Source organism: Lissotriton vulgaris, chromosome 4_1 (assembly GCF_964263255.1).
Source record: "Lissotriton vulgaris chromosome 4_1, aLisVul1.2, whole genome shotgun sequence".
In the NCBI taxonomy this organism is placed as follows: domain Eukaryota; kingdom Metazoa; phylum Chordata; class Amphibia; order Caudata; family Salamandridae; genus Lissotriton; species Lissotriton vulgaris.
The window spans coordinates 1940532024-1940553205 of NC_141691.1; positions in this window are offsets into that span (position 1 = coordinate 1940532024).

A 21182-nucleotide genomic window follows, 5' to 3' on the forward strand; every position below is an offset into this window, starting at 1 on the left:
CTCCAATGATAGAGCACGAGATCCTACCAGCTAGCAGTGAAGGACCAGACAATTCTCGTGATGACATTACTGGTACAAGGGCCTCCTTGATTTTAATGTTATTATGTAAAATCGTCCTTGGTGTGGTACAGGATGTCAGGGTAGCCCGGTTAGCGAAAATGGCATACCTGACCATCCTATGTGGCAGCACTAGCTTGCAAAAAAACTAGGGGGCATATTATCAAGGGGGGCGATAGGCAATTTTCACTGCTTTAGCGGCCGTTTTCGGCCGCCAAGCGGTGAAAATTCTATCGCCCTATTACCAAGCTGTCGCTAACAGCAGTTATCAACAACTTGTAGGTGAAAGCGAGCGGTTTGGGGCCCACTTTGCATGTTAGCAATAATTATCGCTAATGACATGCAAAGTGGGCGTCCCCAACCCGTTAGAGACTGAAAGCAGTAGCTAACGCCTATTAGCGAGGCAGGCTTAGCGATAGCAATATTCGTGCTAAGCGCGAATATCGCCAAAAACTAACACCTGCCCAGACCATTTCTTAGCCATGTTATCCAATGGGAGGTGGATAACATGGCTAAGAACATTTAGTCGCTAATGCGTTAATATCGCTGTATTCTCAGCGATATTCACGCTATCGCAGGAAAAATTATTGCTTTGGAGATAAACGTAGCTAATAGCACGTTATCTCAGCGATAATTTCCTGCGATGCTTAGTGATAAAAAAATAGTTGCTAAGCCTAGTTAGCGATAAATATCGCTAATCGTTGGTAATATGCCCCTCGATTACCTCCAAGGTAGCAGAAAATACACGAGTTTCTCGCTGAGGTCAGTAGAGGTAAAGGGATTTCCCTGACAACAAGGAACAACACTTTATGTGCAAAGAAGCCGTGACAGCATCCCTTACTACCCGTGAGGGTATCTGACAACGGATGTATGACGTTACAACGCATACTTTTACCACGCATGCCTTTACAACGCGGTATTTACAACGAATACCTTTACAACGCATAGTGCTTTGGGGGGCTGGATAGTGAATAGTTTAATTTACTATTCCAACTCCAGTCCCCGTGGACACTAGGGAAGATGTTGGATAGAAAATTAAACTTATTCCCTATCCTAGAGCGCCCCCAGCGCAATGCGTTGTAATAGTTGTTGTAAATACTGCTTTGTAAAGGCACTGCGTTGTAAAAGTTGCGTTGTAAAGGATGTTTCCCTCTGACAACCCACCATGGCTTATGACACCCATCTTGATGTCACAAGACCATAAATGAGCACCTATGGGGTGATCCAAGAATGCATAAGACTAACCATAATAAAATGCACCCAGCGATAACGGAGTATTTGGCCACAGTATACAGCAAAACTACCTTTCATAGCAAAGCAGTGTCATTCGCTGAACATTTGTGACCCTCCCCCTCCTTTCCCTTCCCCGTGTCAGCGATGCGGCCACTTAAGAAGGTCTCCCTGCCGCCGGTGTCTGGACACAGCACGTAGAAGGAGACCCCTGGGTCGGTGTAGGGGAAGGGGGTGTCGGAGCACCAGGCGTTTGCTACATCGGCCAGCTGCTGGAAGTGTATGGTCGGGCAGAGGTGAGGGGCCGTCAGCAGCCACAAAACATCCCTGACCATTACTCGCAGGTGTTTGTTTACATTCCAAGGCCAGGGAGAGGGCAGGAGGTGCCCGGTGCACCTACACCTGGGCTCCCTGGCGGTGGCTCTTGTGTGGACTGTGGAGCGGGCTGCCGACACAGAAGATGAACGACAGCCAACATTCTAAGAAGATAAAGGGAAACTCCCATGGGTAGAAAAAGGAAAAAGAGGAAGCTGATCATGGACACAAAACAAGCTTTGGCAATGCATCAGGACTCGCATTTACACAAGACCTATTGCATTGAAAACGGGAGTACGGGCGGGCACGAGAAGGCACGAGCACGACCGGGAGTAAGCGCGAGGGGGTTGGGGGTCCCAAGAAGTCACGGACTGTGGGGGGGGGGGGGTAGTAATGGACAGGGAGAAAGTAGTCTGTGCAGTAAAAGGGCCAGTAACCATGGAAGGATACAATTGACTGACATGGCTGTCATGTTGAGGGACTAACAAGCTTAAAATCAATCGGAAGGCAGTATTTATTACCTAAGTCAATGAAGAAGATGGTCCGTAGAGTGGGCGGAACTTTCACAAAGCTTCCACACTATAGTATATACTGCATGCCTAGCAAAGTGATAGCAGCGCATTCGCGCTGCAACGCTAGGCGAGATCTAATGAAACTGAAAAGTTTCATTAATTTTTTTAAAACGCTTTCTGTTTTCCTTTAAGGAAAACGAGTTGCATCAAAAAAATAAAACTGCTTTATTAAAAAAGCAGTGACAGACATAGTGGTCAGCTGACCCCAGCAGTCCACCATCCATGGGAGTGCTAGCCCTTCTCAATGAGGTCGCAAATTGGGACAGTCTCATGAATAATAATGAGGCATGCAATTTGCGACCCCATTGAGAATTGCAAACAGTGTCTGAGACACTGCTGTACATTCATTTTTGCGAGTCACAAATTGGGAGTAGCAATTTGATGCAATTTGCGACTCGCTAAAGTGGATGGTCGTACATCTAGCCCTCAATTCCCTAACAAGGGTGGTGTCTTACACTGCAATTTATATGACATTATTTTATGCCTGATTGAGAACATCTGTAAGGAATCCACTCAGAGATGACAAAAAGGCAGCAATGGGCATGAGCAACAACTTTTACCAGGCGAGTGATCAAGGTAATGCACTGGATAAAATCAACCACCTTTAAATGATCATTAATCCATCCTGGAGTGAGGAACACAAATCTACAGGTGTGTACTAAATACAGCCAAGCATTGTGAATTATCTGGGCCCACTCACGAGCAAAGTGGGGTAACCCATCGATATACAATAGATGCACAGCCATGATAAATGCTCTTTAGGAGCAACAGCAACATACCGGCTATTGTGGGCCAAAAGAGTAGTCCTTTCGGGTCTACCCAGGCGCTATAGGAGAAAGGCCCATGGTGATGAACTGGATACAGATGCGTGATGTAAAGATTCTGTGCAGCAGAGATGGAGAGTAACTTACAGCATGCATAGGAGAAACACAACAATTTTGAATGTGTTTTAAACTTATACTGCAACAATGGTGGAGCAATCCGCAGCCATGCACGGTAGAGTAGAGCCAGCCAGGTCCTCAAACTCACAATTAAGTGTGCAGACCCACCGACAAAAATTGTAGACTTACAAGAGTAACAAATTGGGCAAGGTCTGATTCAAGGAGACTTTGCTTTAATGCTTAGTTCATACAACTGTTCCACACTTTGTCTTCACAAGGTTAAAACAAGAAATTAAGTGACAATTTTACTATTATTTCACATAATTTCACAAATCTACATGTCTTACTTACACACATTTATCGTCACATATATGGCCTACAACCAGAGTAACCAACTGACCATCATCAACTATTACTGAACTTGTATTAAATTGTGAAAAATATAATTTTATTTTCAAATATTGTGAGCATTTACATTTTAGCTTGATCATGGGGCATCTGTCTTGCATTTTCACAATTATGGTGATGCGGATCATTATGAGTAAGTGCATTTACTATGTTGGTGCTCATGTCTTGGTGGATGTGGTGCATATGCCTGGCCCTGTACAATTGATGGGCATGCCCGTACAGGGGATGTAAGTGCATGTACAGTTGTTGCTTATGCATGTACAGGGGCAAAGGGTGCTGGCACAAGGTTTGCCCAGATGTGGGTCCCGGGCTCACTGTGCCGCTGGATTCAAGCTAGCCTGGCTGATGGGGGTGAACCCCGAAACCAGTCCTAGAATGCTTATTTCTGGTCCAGGGAGAACCTGGCTTGGCAGTTCGGGCTGGACTGTTCCTATGAGGAACAGAGTCAAGACTGATTTGCATATGGCTGGGTCTAAACTGGAGCGGCATGGTGAGCAAAAGAACAATGAATCTAACCAGTATCTCTTGATTGGGGATGAGTGCGTACGTCAGGTAAGTGTGCCTTATGGTGTTGTAAACTATTTATTCCCAAAATAAGGCACAATAGCCAATGTTATGTTATGTTAGCATTTTTTAAAGCACCTGGTTACTACAATTCAGAGTGTACCAATGCTGAAATTCCAAACGACAGAACAAATAGTGGATGTTCCTGTTTTGTTAATGGACAGGGCAATTTCTGAAAAACCAGGTTTTTAAGTGCTTCCGAAAAAGAACTTCAGAAGCATCTAATCTAAGATGGAGTGAAAGTTTATTCCATCGTTTAGCTGCCAGGAACCTAAAAGAGCTGCCACCAAGACGCGTTCTGTGAAATATGGAAACTCTGGACAGTCCTGTTCCAGAGGATCTCAGGCATCGGCTTTGAAGATATGGTTTAATCATTGGGAAAAGATAGCCGGGGTCTCCTTGGAGAATCCTATGAACAAAGCACACGGCTTTGAAAGAAATCCTCTCCTCAAGGGGCAGCCAGTGAAGTTTTGTCAAAGCTGACCCAGTTGGGGCACGTCTGGGTTGTTCAGCAGCAGGTGAGCTGCCGCCTTTTGTACCCTCTGGAAAATTTGAAGCCTGCCTTCAGAAGCCTCCCAGGTAAAATACATTACATTAATCCATCCATGATACCACGAGAGCCTGAACTACTGCTCTTTTTGCATGAGTCAGGTAAAAGCCCCAGAATCTTCAGGATCATTTTCAAGGTACCAAAACAAGTACCTACAAGAGTGAAGATTTGATCTGCAAAAGATATGGTGGAATCAAACTAAATTCATAGATTTGACTTGGTATACCCTTCTTGGCCCCTTAGGGCGCACCTAGAAAAGGCACAAAATAAAATGATGAACGCAGTGTTGAAACATTTAAACACTCATCCTCAGTCACAGATCTCAGTTTAATCCATTCATATTTTGCATGCCACATCACCCTAGTTTTGACCCAGACATATGTAAATGAGTCTTGACCCTGGTCTGCATGGATTTAAAGCTACAGAACTAGCAATCAACTGGGTCTCCTCCTAAGTAAAGCTCTTTCTGATGGCAAAGCAAGGTGTAGAGCAGGCAGGTGAAGTGTGGGTGTGGAGAAACCAGAGCCTTGGAAGTGTGCTGCTTATGTGGTTTGTAGTGCCGGGGTTGTAGGTGGCTTTAATTGTCTCATAATGCGGCGATTCCGACGGAGTGTGGAATGTTAGTCCTGAGTGCAGAATCTTTGCACTAAGTACAGAACCTACACCCGGAATGCGGAACCCAGGCAGTTGTAAAATACTACTCATAAGTTCCTTTGTGAATCCTGAAAAGTAGCAAAAGTAGACTTTTGGTCTCAATTTAGACTTTTGGTCCAACTTTATTTTTGTGAATCAGGCCCTTTATGTTCCACCCAGGAGCAACAAAGGGGCAATCAACAATGTGCACTAATATAGCGATCGGTATAGCGATCATCTGTAATACTGAATATGCCTATAGTCTCACTTTTGATACATTCGCAGATTGTGAAGGTGGAATCTTTAAAATCTCTCTGAATCACAATTTAACTCTGACAGGGCTACTCATCTATCGCCCCCCCCTCCGGACCATCAAAAAAGTTTGGAGAATCACTTACCCAGTCCATTACCATCCTGGCAACTAAATCCGCTAATTTTAATATCGTGGGGATCTTAACCTTCACCTGGAGGACTGCCAAGATGGTGAGATTACCAATTTTCTGGCAGACCTTGTAGCCTTTCAACTACTACAATATGTCTCCAGTTCAACACAGTCTGTTGTCCACCTTTTAGATCCAGTTTTCTCTTTCTTCTCTCCCTATGGTATGGACAGACCACTATCTCATTTTCATGGTACTCCTCAATGATAATCCACCCTCGAGCACTCACCCTAAACTAATCTTAAACCGCCTTTGACATAAATTAGATGCCAATCTCCTCTCAGACACTCTACGCTCCCAAACTACTAGCTGGCGATGTGGAGGCCGCTAATAGCTGCCTTAATGGATGACTCACACACTTCCTCAATAAACATATCCCTTCTAATCTGATGCCTTGCCACCGAATTTACACCAGTCCTTGGTTTAACAAGAGCCTAATCCAGAGGAGAAAAAATTGCAAAGTTCTAGAACGTGCCTGGTGATGCAACTACGATTTAAATCTCAAAACACAATATCGTCAGCCATTAAGGCCTAGCATAAATCTATACGGAATTCACATGGTACAGTAATAATCTGACCTCCGACCAAAAGTCTCTTCTCCTTGCTGAACGATATTAGAAATCGCCCTTCAGCTAAGGCACCCACCATTATCTCTAAATCTCAATTAAGGCCTTAGCTACTTTTTTTGTTAAAAAAAGTTGAGGACATTTATAAATCCTTCCTGTCTGCTATCAGCATTGAAGGTCAATTCGATTCTACTAGTTGCTCAGGTATTCTCTTATCCACCTTCCTGGCACTATCTTGTGAAGCCTTTAGAACTCTCTGCTATATAAATAAATCACCAGCTGAACCGTTTAAACACAATCAGCAACTACAATTCCTACCCCAACTTTTACCCACACTCTGTGAACTGATAAACTTATCTCTAGCTTCCGCAGTTGCACCTGCCTCATGGAAGCATGCCAAGGTCATTCTTCTATTTAAAAAACGTACCTTGGATGCCTCCAAACCAGAAAGATTTTTCCCAATCTCACTACTTCCTTTTGCAGCTAAAATCACAGTCTTATATCAATTCCATTCTGGCCAAATTTATTAGAGTCCAACAATACACTGGACCCTGCGCAGAATGGTTTCAGACCTGGCCATAGTAGTGAATTAGCTCTGCTGGCAGTGACTGAACATCTGCAGAGCTCACTGGATGAGTGCCATACCTCTGCCTTGATTCTTCTTGACCTTAGTGCCTCTTTTGACACTGTATCTGAGGAAACAGAAATTTTACATGGCCAATGTGTCCCCTGCTTGTACCCCACGTTTAGTGTATGTGCATGTCACCCATGCATTTTCCCTCTATGGCCTGCAATAATGTCTCTGCATTTGCGTCCCACATTAGGATGCCAGTCACCAAGTCTCCCATGAAAGAAACGTTAATTCTGCACTGAGGCCCATGTTGCCCATGTGTTTGCATTGTGCACGTTTAAAATCGAGAAGAACCCATTTTGTGGCTCAGCCAGAGCCAAGCACCCGAATTCAGGTTTCAGGCCTCCAGACACTCTGAAAGCTGCAGCTACACATCCCTGACCTCTCGCATACTTTTGGCTAAGCCGAGAGGGGCCCAGCCCGGGGTGCCAAGACAGTATTTTGCACACAGTTATCTGCTTGCTCTACAGAATCACATTCCTGCTCAGTGAAGAAGGTAAACAGAACCCGTCTGCAAAGATAGGGCCTAGCCTTTCTGTCTCCGTTTAAGTGATTTGCAGAGCTCGCATCCATAGAAAGCTCAAGTCCCCCACGCAATGAACGTAGAAATATATGCCCACACTGGCTCTTGGTGAAGAGCGACCTTTGCTTCAGATAATACATCCCCGGACATAAGATATCAGATAATACCAGACGTGCAGGTCGTCCTGACACTGACGGCCTTTCTACTAGACCGAAAGTCAGCTTCCCCCCAGTTACACGTCAATTGCACGTCATGATCAAGTTGCGCACACATGTAGGGCAAAGGTTCCAACTGGCCATGCCACCCCCCTCCATGTATCCACCCACCTATGACTCACCTATGACTCCTCAAGTGAACGCCCACATGCACGCCCATATGCACACCCACATGCTCTTATCTCTCTCTTTCTCTTGCTCTGCCTGGAGCGCTCCTCCCTATGTACGAGATTGAATGTATAAATATTGTACTCTGTGAATAAAGTTTAGAAGACCCTTCCTGAACCTTAGTGGTGATGGAACCGATTCTCCCTTAACTCGAGTTATTGAAATAAAGCCCTTTTGAATCGGACACCACGGACTCTGCCTCTCATTATATGCATGACCCTTTGTTTAAGTATAGAAATTATGACAGGGTAATACTTTATTTACCACATAAATCTGGCGCCCGAATAGGAACAAATCCCCTTCCCCATGCGCCGGAGATGTAGGTCCAGCCCTTGCCCCCTTCTACAGCCGTGACGGACTTCAAAGTGTACACGCCAGCGGGACTTCCTGCTTACTCCCTCGGGCCCACGGAGGAGACGGACTGTGACCAGTCATCCACACGAGGCGGTGAGGATCACGGATCATCCCAACCAGAGCCCAAGCCGTGAGAGAGCTAGGTCCGAGGTTTCCAGAGGCCCACCTGTTCCGCAGCGCATGCGCAGTATCAAGTTTCCGAGGCCTTCAAGTTCTGCTTCCCGGTGAGTACCGCTATTGGGAATGCATAAAGATTAAAGACGGGTTCATTTATATGAACACGGTCAAGACGTGTCCGTTTACATGAACACGGTAAAGACGGGTTCACGGTAAACGTGGACACGGTAAAGACGTGTCTCATTTATGAGACCGGTATGGTTGTACTGTATACCAGTGCATAAAGTTAACTGTTTTCAAGTACATGTTTAACTCCATGTATCTAGTTAGACTGTATCTGTGTTACTGTTTTAGTGTTGTAGTGTGAATGATTGTTTCAGTCAGTCCATTTTTTGGTGTGTATTGTGTTTTCGTTAAGTTGGTTTCCAACATGCCACTGTTTTCGAAATTAAGTCAGATAGGGACCAGGAAAGGCATACTCAAGGAGTCAGTTAACATCCCGCCTAGAGACACACCTGCTCATTTTATGTATAATAAGCACGGGCTAGATGCCATATTGTATTTAGACTTATGGGTAGATTACACAAAGGATTTAGAGGAGAAGTACAGATGGCCTGCCTCAGGAACGTGGGATTCTGAATGCATTATGAGAGTAGAGGAAGCGCTATGGAAAAAGAAATCAAGACCCTCTCAGAAAGATGCCATTGAGTTATGGCGCAAAGAGTCACATAGGAGAACTGAGAAAGAATTCCACCAAGCAGAGAGAAGTAAACAAGCAGCGGAAAAAGCCAAAGAAAAAGAACTGCGGGACGAGGGGGAACGGGTCAAGGCAGAACAGGCTGATAGAGAAAGAAATGCCGTCGTTACTGGTATTTATCCCGTCCTCTCAGAAGAACTAGCTAGAGTGACCCCCTCAGAAACACCCCGTAGGTCGCGAACGCCACCACCTGTACCCTTTAGAGTATGTAGAATAAAGCCGACAGCATCAGAGGCTTTTATTTCCTCCTATCTAGAAGAGCCCGCACCGGACTATGCAAACACAAATTTCCCTCCGCCCCCACCAGCAGATCAGCTCCAACAGCTCCAGCAGACCGTGAAAGACGACGTAGGGCCCGGGGCCGTAGGTGGAGGGCCTACGCCTACTGTAGATGTAGCAATCCCTCGCTGTATATACGATCCAGAACCAGGAAAGGGTTCAATGCTCGTGAGTTCACTAAGACTCAGACAAGCTGTCGACTATTTAGAAACACTACCAGATATGAAAGATCATCTAGATAAAATATACCGTTTCATTAGGTCGGGGGAGGGACCCGAGAGTATAGCACAAGCCATGCAACACAGAAAGGTAGGGGTTAAGAACCACATCCTCCGCTTTATGATTAACTGCCTGATCAGGGAACAAGACAAAGGAGACGGAGATGTAAAGCCAGGTTTGATAGAATGGAGTGATAACATAGATGCCGGTCGGCATGATAAACAGGGACAGACAGATAGCATGACGAAGAAAATACGAAAGGAAATATTGGCAATACACAGGGTAGGGTCTGACGAGAAGGGTGAGTCATCATCGGAAGAGTCAGACGAGGCGACATAAATTAGATGCCAATCTCCTCTCAGACACTCTAGGCTCCCAAACTACTAGCTGGCGATGTGGAGGCCGCTAATAGCTGCCTTAATGGATGGCTCACACACTTCCTCAATAAACATATCCCTTCTAAACTGATGCCTTGCCACCGAATTTACACCAGTCCTTGGTTTAACAAGAGCCTAATCCAGAGGAGAAAAAATTGCAAAGTTCTAGAACGTGCCTGGTGATGCAACTACGATTTAAATCTCAAAACACAATATCGTCAGCCATTAAGGCCTATCATAAATCTATACGGAATTCACATGGTACAGTAATAATCTGACCTCTGACCAAAAGTCTCTTCTCCTTGCTGAACGATATTAGAAATCGCCCTTCAGCTAAGGCACCCACCATTATCTCTAAATCTCAATTAAGGCCTTAGCTACTTTTTTTGTTAAAAAAAGTTGAGGACATTTATAAATCCTTCCTGTCTGCTATCAGCATTGAAGGTCAATTCGATTCTACTAGTTGCTCAGGTATTCTCTTATCCACCTTCCTGGCACTATCTTGTGAAGCCTTTAGAACTCTCTGCTATATAAATAAATCACCAGCTGAACCGTTTAAACACAATCAGCAACTACAATTCCTACCCCAACTTTTACCCACACTCTGTGAACTGATAAACTTATCTCTAGCTTCCGCAGTTGCACCTGCCTCATGGAAGCATGCCAAGGTCATTCTTCTATTTAAAAAACGTACCTTGGATGCCTCCAAACCAGAAAGATTTTGCCCAATCTCACTACTTCCTTTTGCAGCTAAAATCACAGTCTTATATCAATTCCATTCTGGCCAAATTTATTAGAGTCCAACAATACACTGGACCCTGCGCAGAATGGTTTCAGACCTGGCCATAGTAGTGAATTAGCTCTGCTGGCAGTGACTGAACATCTGCAGAGCTCACTGGATGAGTGCCATACCTCTGCCTTGATTCTTCTTGACCTTAGTGCCTCTTTTGACACTGTATCTGAGGAAACAGAAATTTTACATGGCCAATGTGTCCCCTGCTTGTACCCCACGTTTAGTGTATGTGCATGTCACCCATGCATTTTCCCTCTATGGCCTGCAATAATGTCTCTGCATTTGTGTCCCACATTAGGATGCCAGTCACCAAGTCTCCCATGAAAGAAACGTTAATTCTGCACTGAGGCCCATGTTGCCCATGTGTTTGCATTGTGCACGTTTAAAATCGAGAAGAACCCATTTTGTGGCTTAGCCAGAGCCAAGCACCCGAATTCAGGTTTCAGGCCTCCAGACACTCTGAAAGCTGCAGCTACACATCCCTGACCTCTCGCATACTTTTGGCTAAGCCGAGAGGGGCCCAGCCCGGGGTGCCAAGACAGTATTTTGCACACAGTTATCTGCTTGCTCTACAGAATCACATTCCTGCTCAGTGAAGAAGGTAAACAGAACCCGTCTGCAAAGATAGGGCCTAGCCTTTCTGTCTCCGTTTAAGTGATTTGCAGAGCTCGCATCCATAGAAAGCTCAAGTCCCCCACGCAATGAACGTAGAAATATATGCCCACACTGGCTCTTGGTGAAGAGCGACCTTTGCTTCAGATAATACATCCCCGGACATAAGATATCAGATAATACCAGACGTGCAGGTCGTCCTGACACTGACGGCCTTTCTACTAGACCGAAAGTCAGCTTCCCCCCAGTTACACGTCAATTGCACGTCATGATCAAGTTGCGCACACATGTAGGGCAAAGGTTCCAACTGGCCATGCCACCCCCCTCCATGTATCCACCCACCTATGACTCACCTATGACTCCTCAAGTGAACGCCCACATGCACGCCCATATGCACACCCACATGCTCTTATCTCTCTCTTTCTCTTGCTCTGCCTGGAGCGCTCCTCCCTATGTACGAGATTGAATGTATAAATATTGTACTCTGTGAATAAAGTTTAGAAGACCCTTCCTGAACCTTAGTGGTGATGGAACCGATTCTCCCTTAACTCGAGTTATTGAAATAAAGCCCTTTTGAATCGGACACCACGGACTCTGCCTCTCATTATATGCATGACCCTTTGTTTAAGTATAGAAATTATGACAGGGTAATACTTTATTTACCACATAAATCTGGCGCCCGAATAGGAACAAATCCCCTTCCCCATGCGCCGGAGATGTAGGTCCAGCCCTTGCCCCCTTCTACAGCCGTGACGGACTTCAAAGTGTACACGCCAGCGGGACTTCCTGCTTACTCCCTTGGGCCCACGGAGGAGACGGACTGTGACCAGTCATCCACACGAGGCGGTGAGGATCACGGATCATCCCAACCAGAGCCCAAGCCGTGAGAGAGCTAGGTCCGAGGTTTCCAGAGGCCCACCTGTTCCGCAGCGCATGCGCAGTATCAAGTTTCCGAGGCCTTCAAGTTCTGCTTCCCGGTGAGTACCGCTATTGGGAACGCATAAAGATTAAAGACGGGTTCATTTATATGAACACGGTCAAGACGTGTCCGTTTACACGAACACGGTAAAGACGGGTTCACGGTAAACGTGGACACGGTAAAGACGTGTCTCATTTATGAGACCGGTATGGTTGTACTGTATACCAGTGCATAAAGTTAACTGTTTTCAAGTACATGTTTAACTCCATGTATCTAGTTAGACTGTATCTGTGTTACTGTTTTAGTGTTGTAGTGTGAATGATTGTTTCAGTCAGTCCATTTTTTGGTGTGTATTGTGTTTTCGTTAAGTTGGTTTCCAACATGCCACTGTTTTCGAAATTAAGTCAGATAGGGACCAGGAAAGGCATACTCGAGGAGTCAGTTAACATCCCGCCTAGAGACACACCTGCTCATTTTATGTATAATAAGCACGGGCTAGATGCCATATTGTATTTAGACTTATGGGTAGATTACACAAAGGATTTAGAGGAGAAGTACAGATGGCCTGCCTCAGGAACGTGGGATTCTGAATGCATTATGAGAGTAGAGAAAGCGCTATGGAAAAAGAAATCAAGACCCTCTCAGAAAGATGCCATTGAGTTATGGCGCAAAGAGTCACATAGGAGAACTGAGAAAGAATTCCACCAAGCAGAGAGAAGTAAACAAGCAGCGGAAAAAGCCAAAGAAAAAGAACTGCGGGACGAGGGGGAACGGGTCAAGGCAGAACAGGCTGATAGAGAAAGAAATGCCGTCGTTACTGGTATTTATCCCGTCCTCTCAGAAGAACTAGCTAGAGTGACCCCCTCAGAAACACCCCGTAGGTCGCGAACGCCACGACCTGTACCCTTTAGAGTATGTAGAATAAAGCCGACAGCATCAGAGGCTTTTATTTCCTCCTATCTAGAAGAGCCCGCACCGGACTATGCAAACGCAAATTTCCCTCCGCCCCCACCAGCAGATCAGCTCCAACAGCTCCAGCAGACCGTGAAAGACGACGTAGGGCCCGGGGCCGTAGGTGGAGGGCCTACGCCTACTGTAGATGTAGCAATCCCTCGCTGTTATATACGATCCAGAACCAGGAAAGGGTTCAATGCTCATGAGTTCACTAAGACTCAGACAAGCTGTCGACTATTTAGAGACACTACCAGATATGAAAGATCATCTAGATAAAATATACCGTTTCATTAGGTCGGGGGAGGGACCCGAGAGTATAGCACAAGCCATGCAACACAGAAAGGTAGGGGTTAAGAACCACATCCTCCGCTTTATGATTAACTGCCTGATCAGGGAACAAGACAAAGGAGACGGAGATGTAAAGCCAGGTTTGATAGAATGGAGTGATAACATAGATGCCTGTCGGCATGATAAACAGGGACAGACAGATAGCATGACGAAGAAAATACGAAAGGAAATATTGGCAATACACAGGGTAGGGTCTGACGAGAAGGGGGAGTCATCATCGGAAGAGTCAGACGAGGCGAAGGACAAGATAAATTATGTAGGTAAAGCACGACAGTTTGACAGGCCCATTTACCGCAAACAGGGGTCAGCTATAAAAGAAAGATATTCCCTTGAAAATCTATTCCAAGCTACTGAAAAGGCACTGAAACGACGGATAGGGAGCGAGCGATCTCACACCCCACATGAAAAGGAGTTGGCCCGGTCAGCCGTCCAGTGGGTGTCCAATTCTAACATATATAGCAATGATATAGTGGCTCAAACATTCTTGAGCCTTCCGCCGAACGAACAGCGTTTGGCCGGTATTTTCATGGTTCAACATTTAATAACGTTGTATGAGCATCAATATTCTGATCCTGGTCACTTGTATAAATTACTGGACGACATACTTCTAGACAGATGGACAGGCCTGGGTACTGACTTAATTAACGTCATCTTGGATCAACGACGTAAGTACTTAAATTCTCTGACTACATGCATGCTTCCCGCCCCACACCATGCCAGAAAGCACCTATATGTAGACAGACAGAATCCCCTACGAGAGGTACATCCCGTCAAAAATGCAAACAATGAGCTTCAACGAGTGTATGTTTACACCCCCTTGACGAAATTAGAAATACTGGAAATGAAAAAGATGTTGCCCTGCCATGATAAAGACCCGGGGGGGTTTCACCGAGAATTAAAAGACATTCTCCGCATCGGAGATTATACGTACGCTGACATTCAGAAACTATTGAAAGTACTGTTGCCTGCTGGTATTTATGAAAAGCTTAAGGAGAAAAACTGGGAGGTGGGATAGAAAAAGTTAAGTTGGACAGAATTGGAAGCAGAGGATAAAGACAGAGGCCCAGGGGTTGGTCTTGGGGACAAAGCTAGAGAACTACCTGAACTCCTAATACAGGTTTTGCCGAGATTATTGACTACTAAAAAGGAAGACTGGGATGCTATTTCAGCCTGTAAACAAAAAGCAGACGAGGACACAAGTGATTTCTATTCTAGATTCGAGAAATGCTTTGCCATTAATAGTGGCCTTAAGCCCAGTAGCGAGTCATATCCACATCTTTTCGTGAGCAAATTAGTAGAGAATTCCTTACCCCAGATCAAGAATAGAGTACTGAAGGTTGAGAGTACTTGGCAAGCAAACAGCCCTTCACAAATGTTGCAGATGCTACAGTATCACAAGAACAGGATTAGAGAAGAACAGGATCAGGAAAAGAGACGCATGAAAGAGACTAAAATGAAGGTGCTGGTTGCCCAAACGGTACCGGCAAACACGAACAAAAATGTCATGACACCTGCCAAAGGGAACTGTAATTACTGCAAACAACCAGGTCACTTTGTAAAGGATTGTGCTGTCCTGAAACACAATATAGCTACAGGCAAGACAAAAGAACGACCACACCCTCCTAAGCAGAATAGTACCCCACAGAGCACACAACAGACAGTAGCGACTTTTCCACCCCCACCACCGCCTGTTCATGCCCCGACACAAATGTATCAGTACACGCAGTCAGACTATCCAGAATACCAAGCATTCTCATGAAACAGCCTTGAGAGGGAAGTTGGCTTGCCTCTTATTGAGGTTCCTGTAGATCAAGAGGGTCCCTATGTACATAGTCGTGTATTGGGACAAGACAGAAAGTTTCTGATTGACACAGGGGCGAGCAGAACTACCATCAGCCATGACGAGGTTCCAGGGGCACCCCTCTCGGGCTCACAGAATATTTCCCTGGGATTTTCAGGAAAGCCTATTGTTGATGAAGTATCGAAACCAGTCTCCCTCGGGGTTGGTCCACTGTCACGTACCACTGACTTGCTACTTACTAAGTCATGTCCAGAAAACTTACTTGGTATAAAGACATTAAAAGAACTAGGAGCAGTTATCTGTTGTTCTCCGGAGGGAGTGCGACTGTTCTTACGTGATTTTAAGGGACATTATGTGTTGAAAGATTTTGACCACAGACTCCAGAATGTACCACAGCACCTATGGGCACAAGGTCCGACTGACGTAGGTTACATGAACATAACACCACACCGTGTCACTCTCAAAGTAGGAGTAGTACTACCACGTATACGGCAATACAAGTTACCACATGATGCCGAAGTGGCCTTATTGAAAATTATTGACGAACTCATTGCACAAGGGGTGGTAGTGGAGACTGACTCGAATATATGTAACTCACCTGTCATCCCTATCCTTAAACGATCAGACCCTAATGCACCACCAGTTTACAGACTAGTTGTTGACCTTCGAGAATTGAATAAATGTGTAGTCCCGCAATACCCAGTGGTCCCAGACATTTCTTCATTACTGACTGCTATTGATTCCGAGGCAACGTTCTTTACTGTCATTGACTTGAAGAATGCATTTTTCAGCGTTCCAATCCATCCAGATAGCCAGTATCTCTTCGGATTCAGTTTAAATGGACGCAGTTTTAAATTTACGAGAGCACCACAAGGTTTTACAGAGAGTCCTAGCATTTACAGTCAAGCATTAAAAAGACAGCTAGACAGTATTCATATGCCTTCCAACACAGGACTGATTCAGTACGTTGACGACATCCTAATTACAGCACGATCAGAAACAGACTGCGAAGATGCATCACTGACAGTTTTACACTTTCTGGCAGACAAGGGGCACAAAGTGTCCCCTTCAAAGTTGCAATTCTGTGCACAGCAAGTGGTGTACCCTGGACACTTGCTGTCCAAGAGGGGTAGACAGCTGACACAAGAACGTATTCAGTTAATTGCTAACCTTTCACAGCCCAAGACACAAAAGGAAGTACGGGCCTTCATTGGCCTCACTTCATACTGCAGGCAGTGGATTCCCTAGTATGCCTATCTAGCCAAACCACTCATACAGTTGACAACACAGGCAGCGTCTTCGACTGTCCTCCCTTGGACACAGGAACAAACCTTGGCATTTGAAGAATTAAAAAGAGCCTTATGTCAGGCGCCAGTTTTAGCGACTCCTGATTACAGCAAACATTTTATGCTTTTCGTAACTGAACGGGACGGAACAGCATTATCTGTCCTCACACAAGATCAAGCAGGAAAACACAAGCCTTGTGCTTATTTTTCTAGTACACTGGATCCAGTGGCCCAGGCTCTGCCTGCGTGCCTGAAGTCAGTTGCAGCAACAGCCCTAGCCATAAGACAAAGTGACTCGATAGTGCTGGGACACCCCCTGACAGTACAGGTACCACATGCAGTGGAAGTTCTCTTGAACAGGACACAGACACAGCACTTGACTGTAGCGAGATTGACAGGATATGAACTGACGTTATTTCAGCCACACATAGAGATCAGACAATGTAACATTCTCAACCCTGCTACACTTTTGCCCTCAAGTACAGTAGACACCGCACCACATGACTGTGTGGAAATAATGAATATAGTGACAAAACCAAGACAAGACCTGACAGATGTTGCACTGCCAGACCCTGACCTAACACTCTATGTAGATGGATCATGCATGAGAACGAGTACGGGAGAGTTAGTGGCAGCATGTGCGGTGACCACTGCTACTGAAGTCATAGAGACACAAAGAATAGACACACTGTCAGCACAAGCAGCAGAGCTCATCGCTCTGACACAAGCTTACATAAGAGCTAAGCACTTGAAAGTGAACATTTATACAGATTCACAGTATGCTTTTGGCGTTGTTCATGACTTCGGAGTATTATGGAGGGAGAGAGGTTTTTTGACCTCTCATGGGGCTAAAACTCAGCATGGCCCGCTTATTCAGGCCCTGTTAGAAGCTATACATTTACCTGCAGCCATAGCTATCCTGAAATGCAAAGCACACACCAAAGCTACAGACACCATTTCCCAGGGTAATGACCTGGCAGACCGAACTGCTAAACTTACAGCCCAGACTCCAACAGACACGACAAAGACAGAGGTACCATTACTGACAAAAAGTATGAAAGTCAGGGATCCTTCTCAAGATGTACTCGACATACAGACACATGCCACTTCAGATGAAATAAAGAAATGGACTGAACAAGGAGGGGTCCAGACTGACCAAGGTTGGATGACTAAGGGCAAAGCGACATGGTTTCTCCCAGACTCCATGGTACAAGTGATCATAAACACAACACAGCTTACAGAATATCTGGTTTAACAAGCACCTGCGTGCAGCAGCGAAACAGAAAGTACGAACATGTATGATCTGTTGCCAGTTCAATCCAGGTAAAGGCATTCCGGTGGAACAAGGCGGATTTCATCCTCCTGACCATCCTTTTGAGGTCCTCCAGATGGATTATATCCAAATGGACAGATGTAGAGGTTACAAGTATGTCCTAGTAGTTGTGTGTGCACTATCTAGATGGACAGAAGCGTATCCAGTCCCAGATTACACTGCTGTGACAACGGCCAGGCAATTGGTGCGAGAATTCTTCCCTAGATACGGATTGCCCCATGTCGTGTACTCAGACAATGGTCAGCCTTTTTCTTCTGAATTAATGAAACAAGTGTCACTTCTGTTAGGATATCAGTGGAAGTTTCATTGTGTACGACACCCTGAAGCAGCACGCCTTGTAGAACGCCATAATCAGACAATAAAGACGAAACTAGCAAAGATCTGTGCAGATAAAGGCATGGATTTGATGGGTGCCTTGCCGGTTGCCCTCTTTTACATGCGTATGGTAGCTCATTCCAGAACAGGCCTATCACCATATGAAGTGGTTTTCGGTAGACCGCCGAACATGTGGGGTACGCCTATGCCTAAGAAAATAACTGATGTTGACAGTAACATGCTGACAGATTACCTGGCTTCCTTGATGTCTGCACTACTCTCTTGTCGTTCACAGGTTGCCGCCGCCTTCCCTGACAACACCCAGGTCAAGGAGCACGCCATAGTCCCCGGTGATTTTGTGTTTATTAGGAACTTTGATCGATCAAGCCCCCTTGAGCCGCACTGGAAGACGCCGAAATTAGTGTTACTGACCACGAGGACTTCCATCAAAGTCGAAGGACAAAAAGGGTGGCTTCATGCCCATCACTGTAAAAAGTACTTTGGAAACTCTGGAACTTTGGTAAAGACAAAAGACAGTACAGACATTACAGACTTTGAGCCCCCTTTGCTAGAAAAGACTCTGCAGGAAGAGTACAGGTCCAAATTACGATCTAGAAAGTCAGACAGCGTTTAATTGTTTAAGTCCACTAGGTGGTGAATCGGTTAGACAGGATTTCTGACATGTATAAGATCGCGGACTATAACAGTAAAAAGAGCAAAATGAAAGAGAAATACTGCAAGATATTACGCAGTAGATGTATAGTAACTCTGATTTTTCTGTCTCTTCTGTGCATCACTATAATATGCGTCAGCTTGATACTACATGTTTTCTTTCCTCCTATTGCCTCACATATACACTTTTCCATTAATGACACCGTAGAGCATACATTTAGTGATCTGCCACCCCATGAACTGTCATATCGACTAGCCCTGCGCAACAATACTTTTATTCGAATGTTGCACCGTTCTCATCAGACCAGCAATGCAACAGATTGCTGGGTATGTGGCCAGCTCCCACCTTATCAAAAGCCGAAGGGAATCCTGCCCTTCTTCCCTTTTCCGTTCTCTCACAATGGTTCGTGCGGAGCATGGTTTGCCTTAATGTCATCACTCGACAGAAAGTCCACAGTTTACCAGAATGACTGGATATGGGGAGACTTGAATAAAGTAATGAATGAGGCATGTTTTCCAGACGAAGACGGACTCCCTCAAAGGAAGGGGACCGATCTAGAAAATGAAGAGTACGAGCAAGGAAATGATTCCCTCAGCTTTATGATACTGAATGTTCAGCCCAAGCAAAATGCAGGTCCAACGACTATTTCAGTCCTACCAGTAAAAGGTGATTTGTGCGTTAGAAAGAAAGGATCAGTACAGATGGGACACAGCGAATGTAATGCTGTAGTCGAGTTTACTCATAAAGGAAAGTCTTCTTTCAAAGCATCTCGCCATACCTATTTCATTTGCGGTCAGACAGCCTATGTACATCTGCCCTTAGACTGGGGTGGGACATGTTATATAGCGTTCCGGCTGCCACCCGTCTTTCTGGCCCCATCCCATTATCATCGAGATTCACGACTAGAGCATGTTAGACACAGGAGAGAGACCGATGCCTCCGAAATTGATCAGACTGAGACAGCCTGGGAGCAATATACAGATTTCAATAGAGGATTCTTTTTCTTCATAGGTCCCGTCCAAAACAGTAAACTCATACGCAGGTTAACAAGAACTCTGGAAGCAGTTGTGAATGAGACTGCATCTGCCCTGGCGAACTTGACCCAGGAGCAGTCTGCCATGCGACTTGTTGTACTTCAGAACCGTCTTGTTCTTGAGGTCATCCTGGCAGATAGGGGCGGGGCCTGTAGGGTGATCGGCTCCAGTTGCTGCGTTTTCATACCAAATAACGCGCCATCTGTGTACGCAGCAATAACAAGGCTCCACAAAATTGCTCATGATATACATCAAGACCCAGGCACATGGACTTGGTCCAGTTGGCTCTGGAGTGTAGTATCGGCATGGGGATGGAAAGTGTTGTCGTTCCTAGGAATGATACTGCTTATGATATTCAGCTGCTGTCTCTGTCTGCAGTGTGGCCCGGCCATTTGCGGCCTGTGTGCGACTGCCTGTGTCCCACACCCACGTATACAAAGGATTAAAGATGAACAAATGATGCTGTATGATCAGATATACGGTCTCATGAATATAGATGTGTCCTGAAGGGTAAAGTAGGGGCCAAGGAGGGAATGAGGAAACAGAAATTTTACATGTCCAATGTGTCCCCTGCTTGTACCCCACGTTTAGTGTATGTGCATGTCACCCATGCATTTTCCCTCTATGGCCTGCAATAATGTCTCTGCATTTGCGTCCCACATTAGGATGCCAGTCACCAAGTCTCCCATGAAAGAAACGTTAATTCTGCACTGAGGCCCATGTTGCCCATGTGTTTGCATTGTGCACGTTTAAAATCGAGAAGAACCCATTTTGTGGCTCAGCCAGAGCCAAGCACCCGAATTTAGGTTTCAGGGCTCCAGACACTCTGAAAGCTGCAGCTACATATCCCTGACCTCTTGCATACTTTTGGCTAAGCCGAGTGGGGTCCAGCCCGGGGTGCCAAGACAGTATTTTGCACACAGTTATCTGCTTGCTCTACAGAATCACATTCCTGCTCAGTGAAGAAGGTAAACAGAACCCGTCTGCAAAGATAGGGCCTAGCCTTTCTGTCTCCGTTTAAGTGATTTGCAGAGCTCGCATCCATAGAAAGCTCAAGTCCCCCACGCAATGAACGAAGAAATATATGCCCACACTGGCTCTTGGTGAAGAGCAACCTTTGCTTCAGATAATACATCCCTGGACATAAGATATCAGATAATACCAGACGTGCAGGTCGTCCTGACACTGAAGGCCTTTCTACTAGACCGAAAGTCAGCTTCCCCCCAGTTACACGTCAATTGCACGTCATGATCAAGTT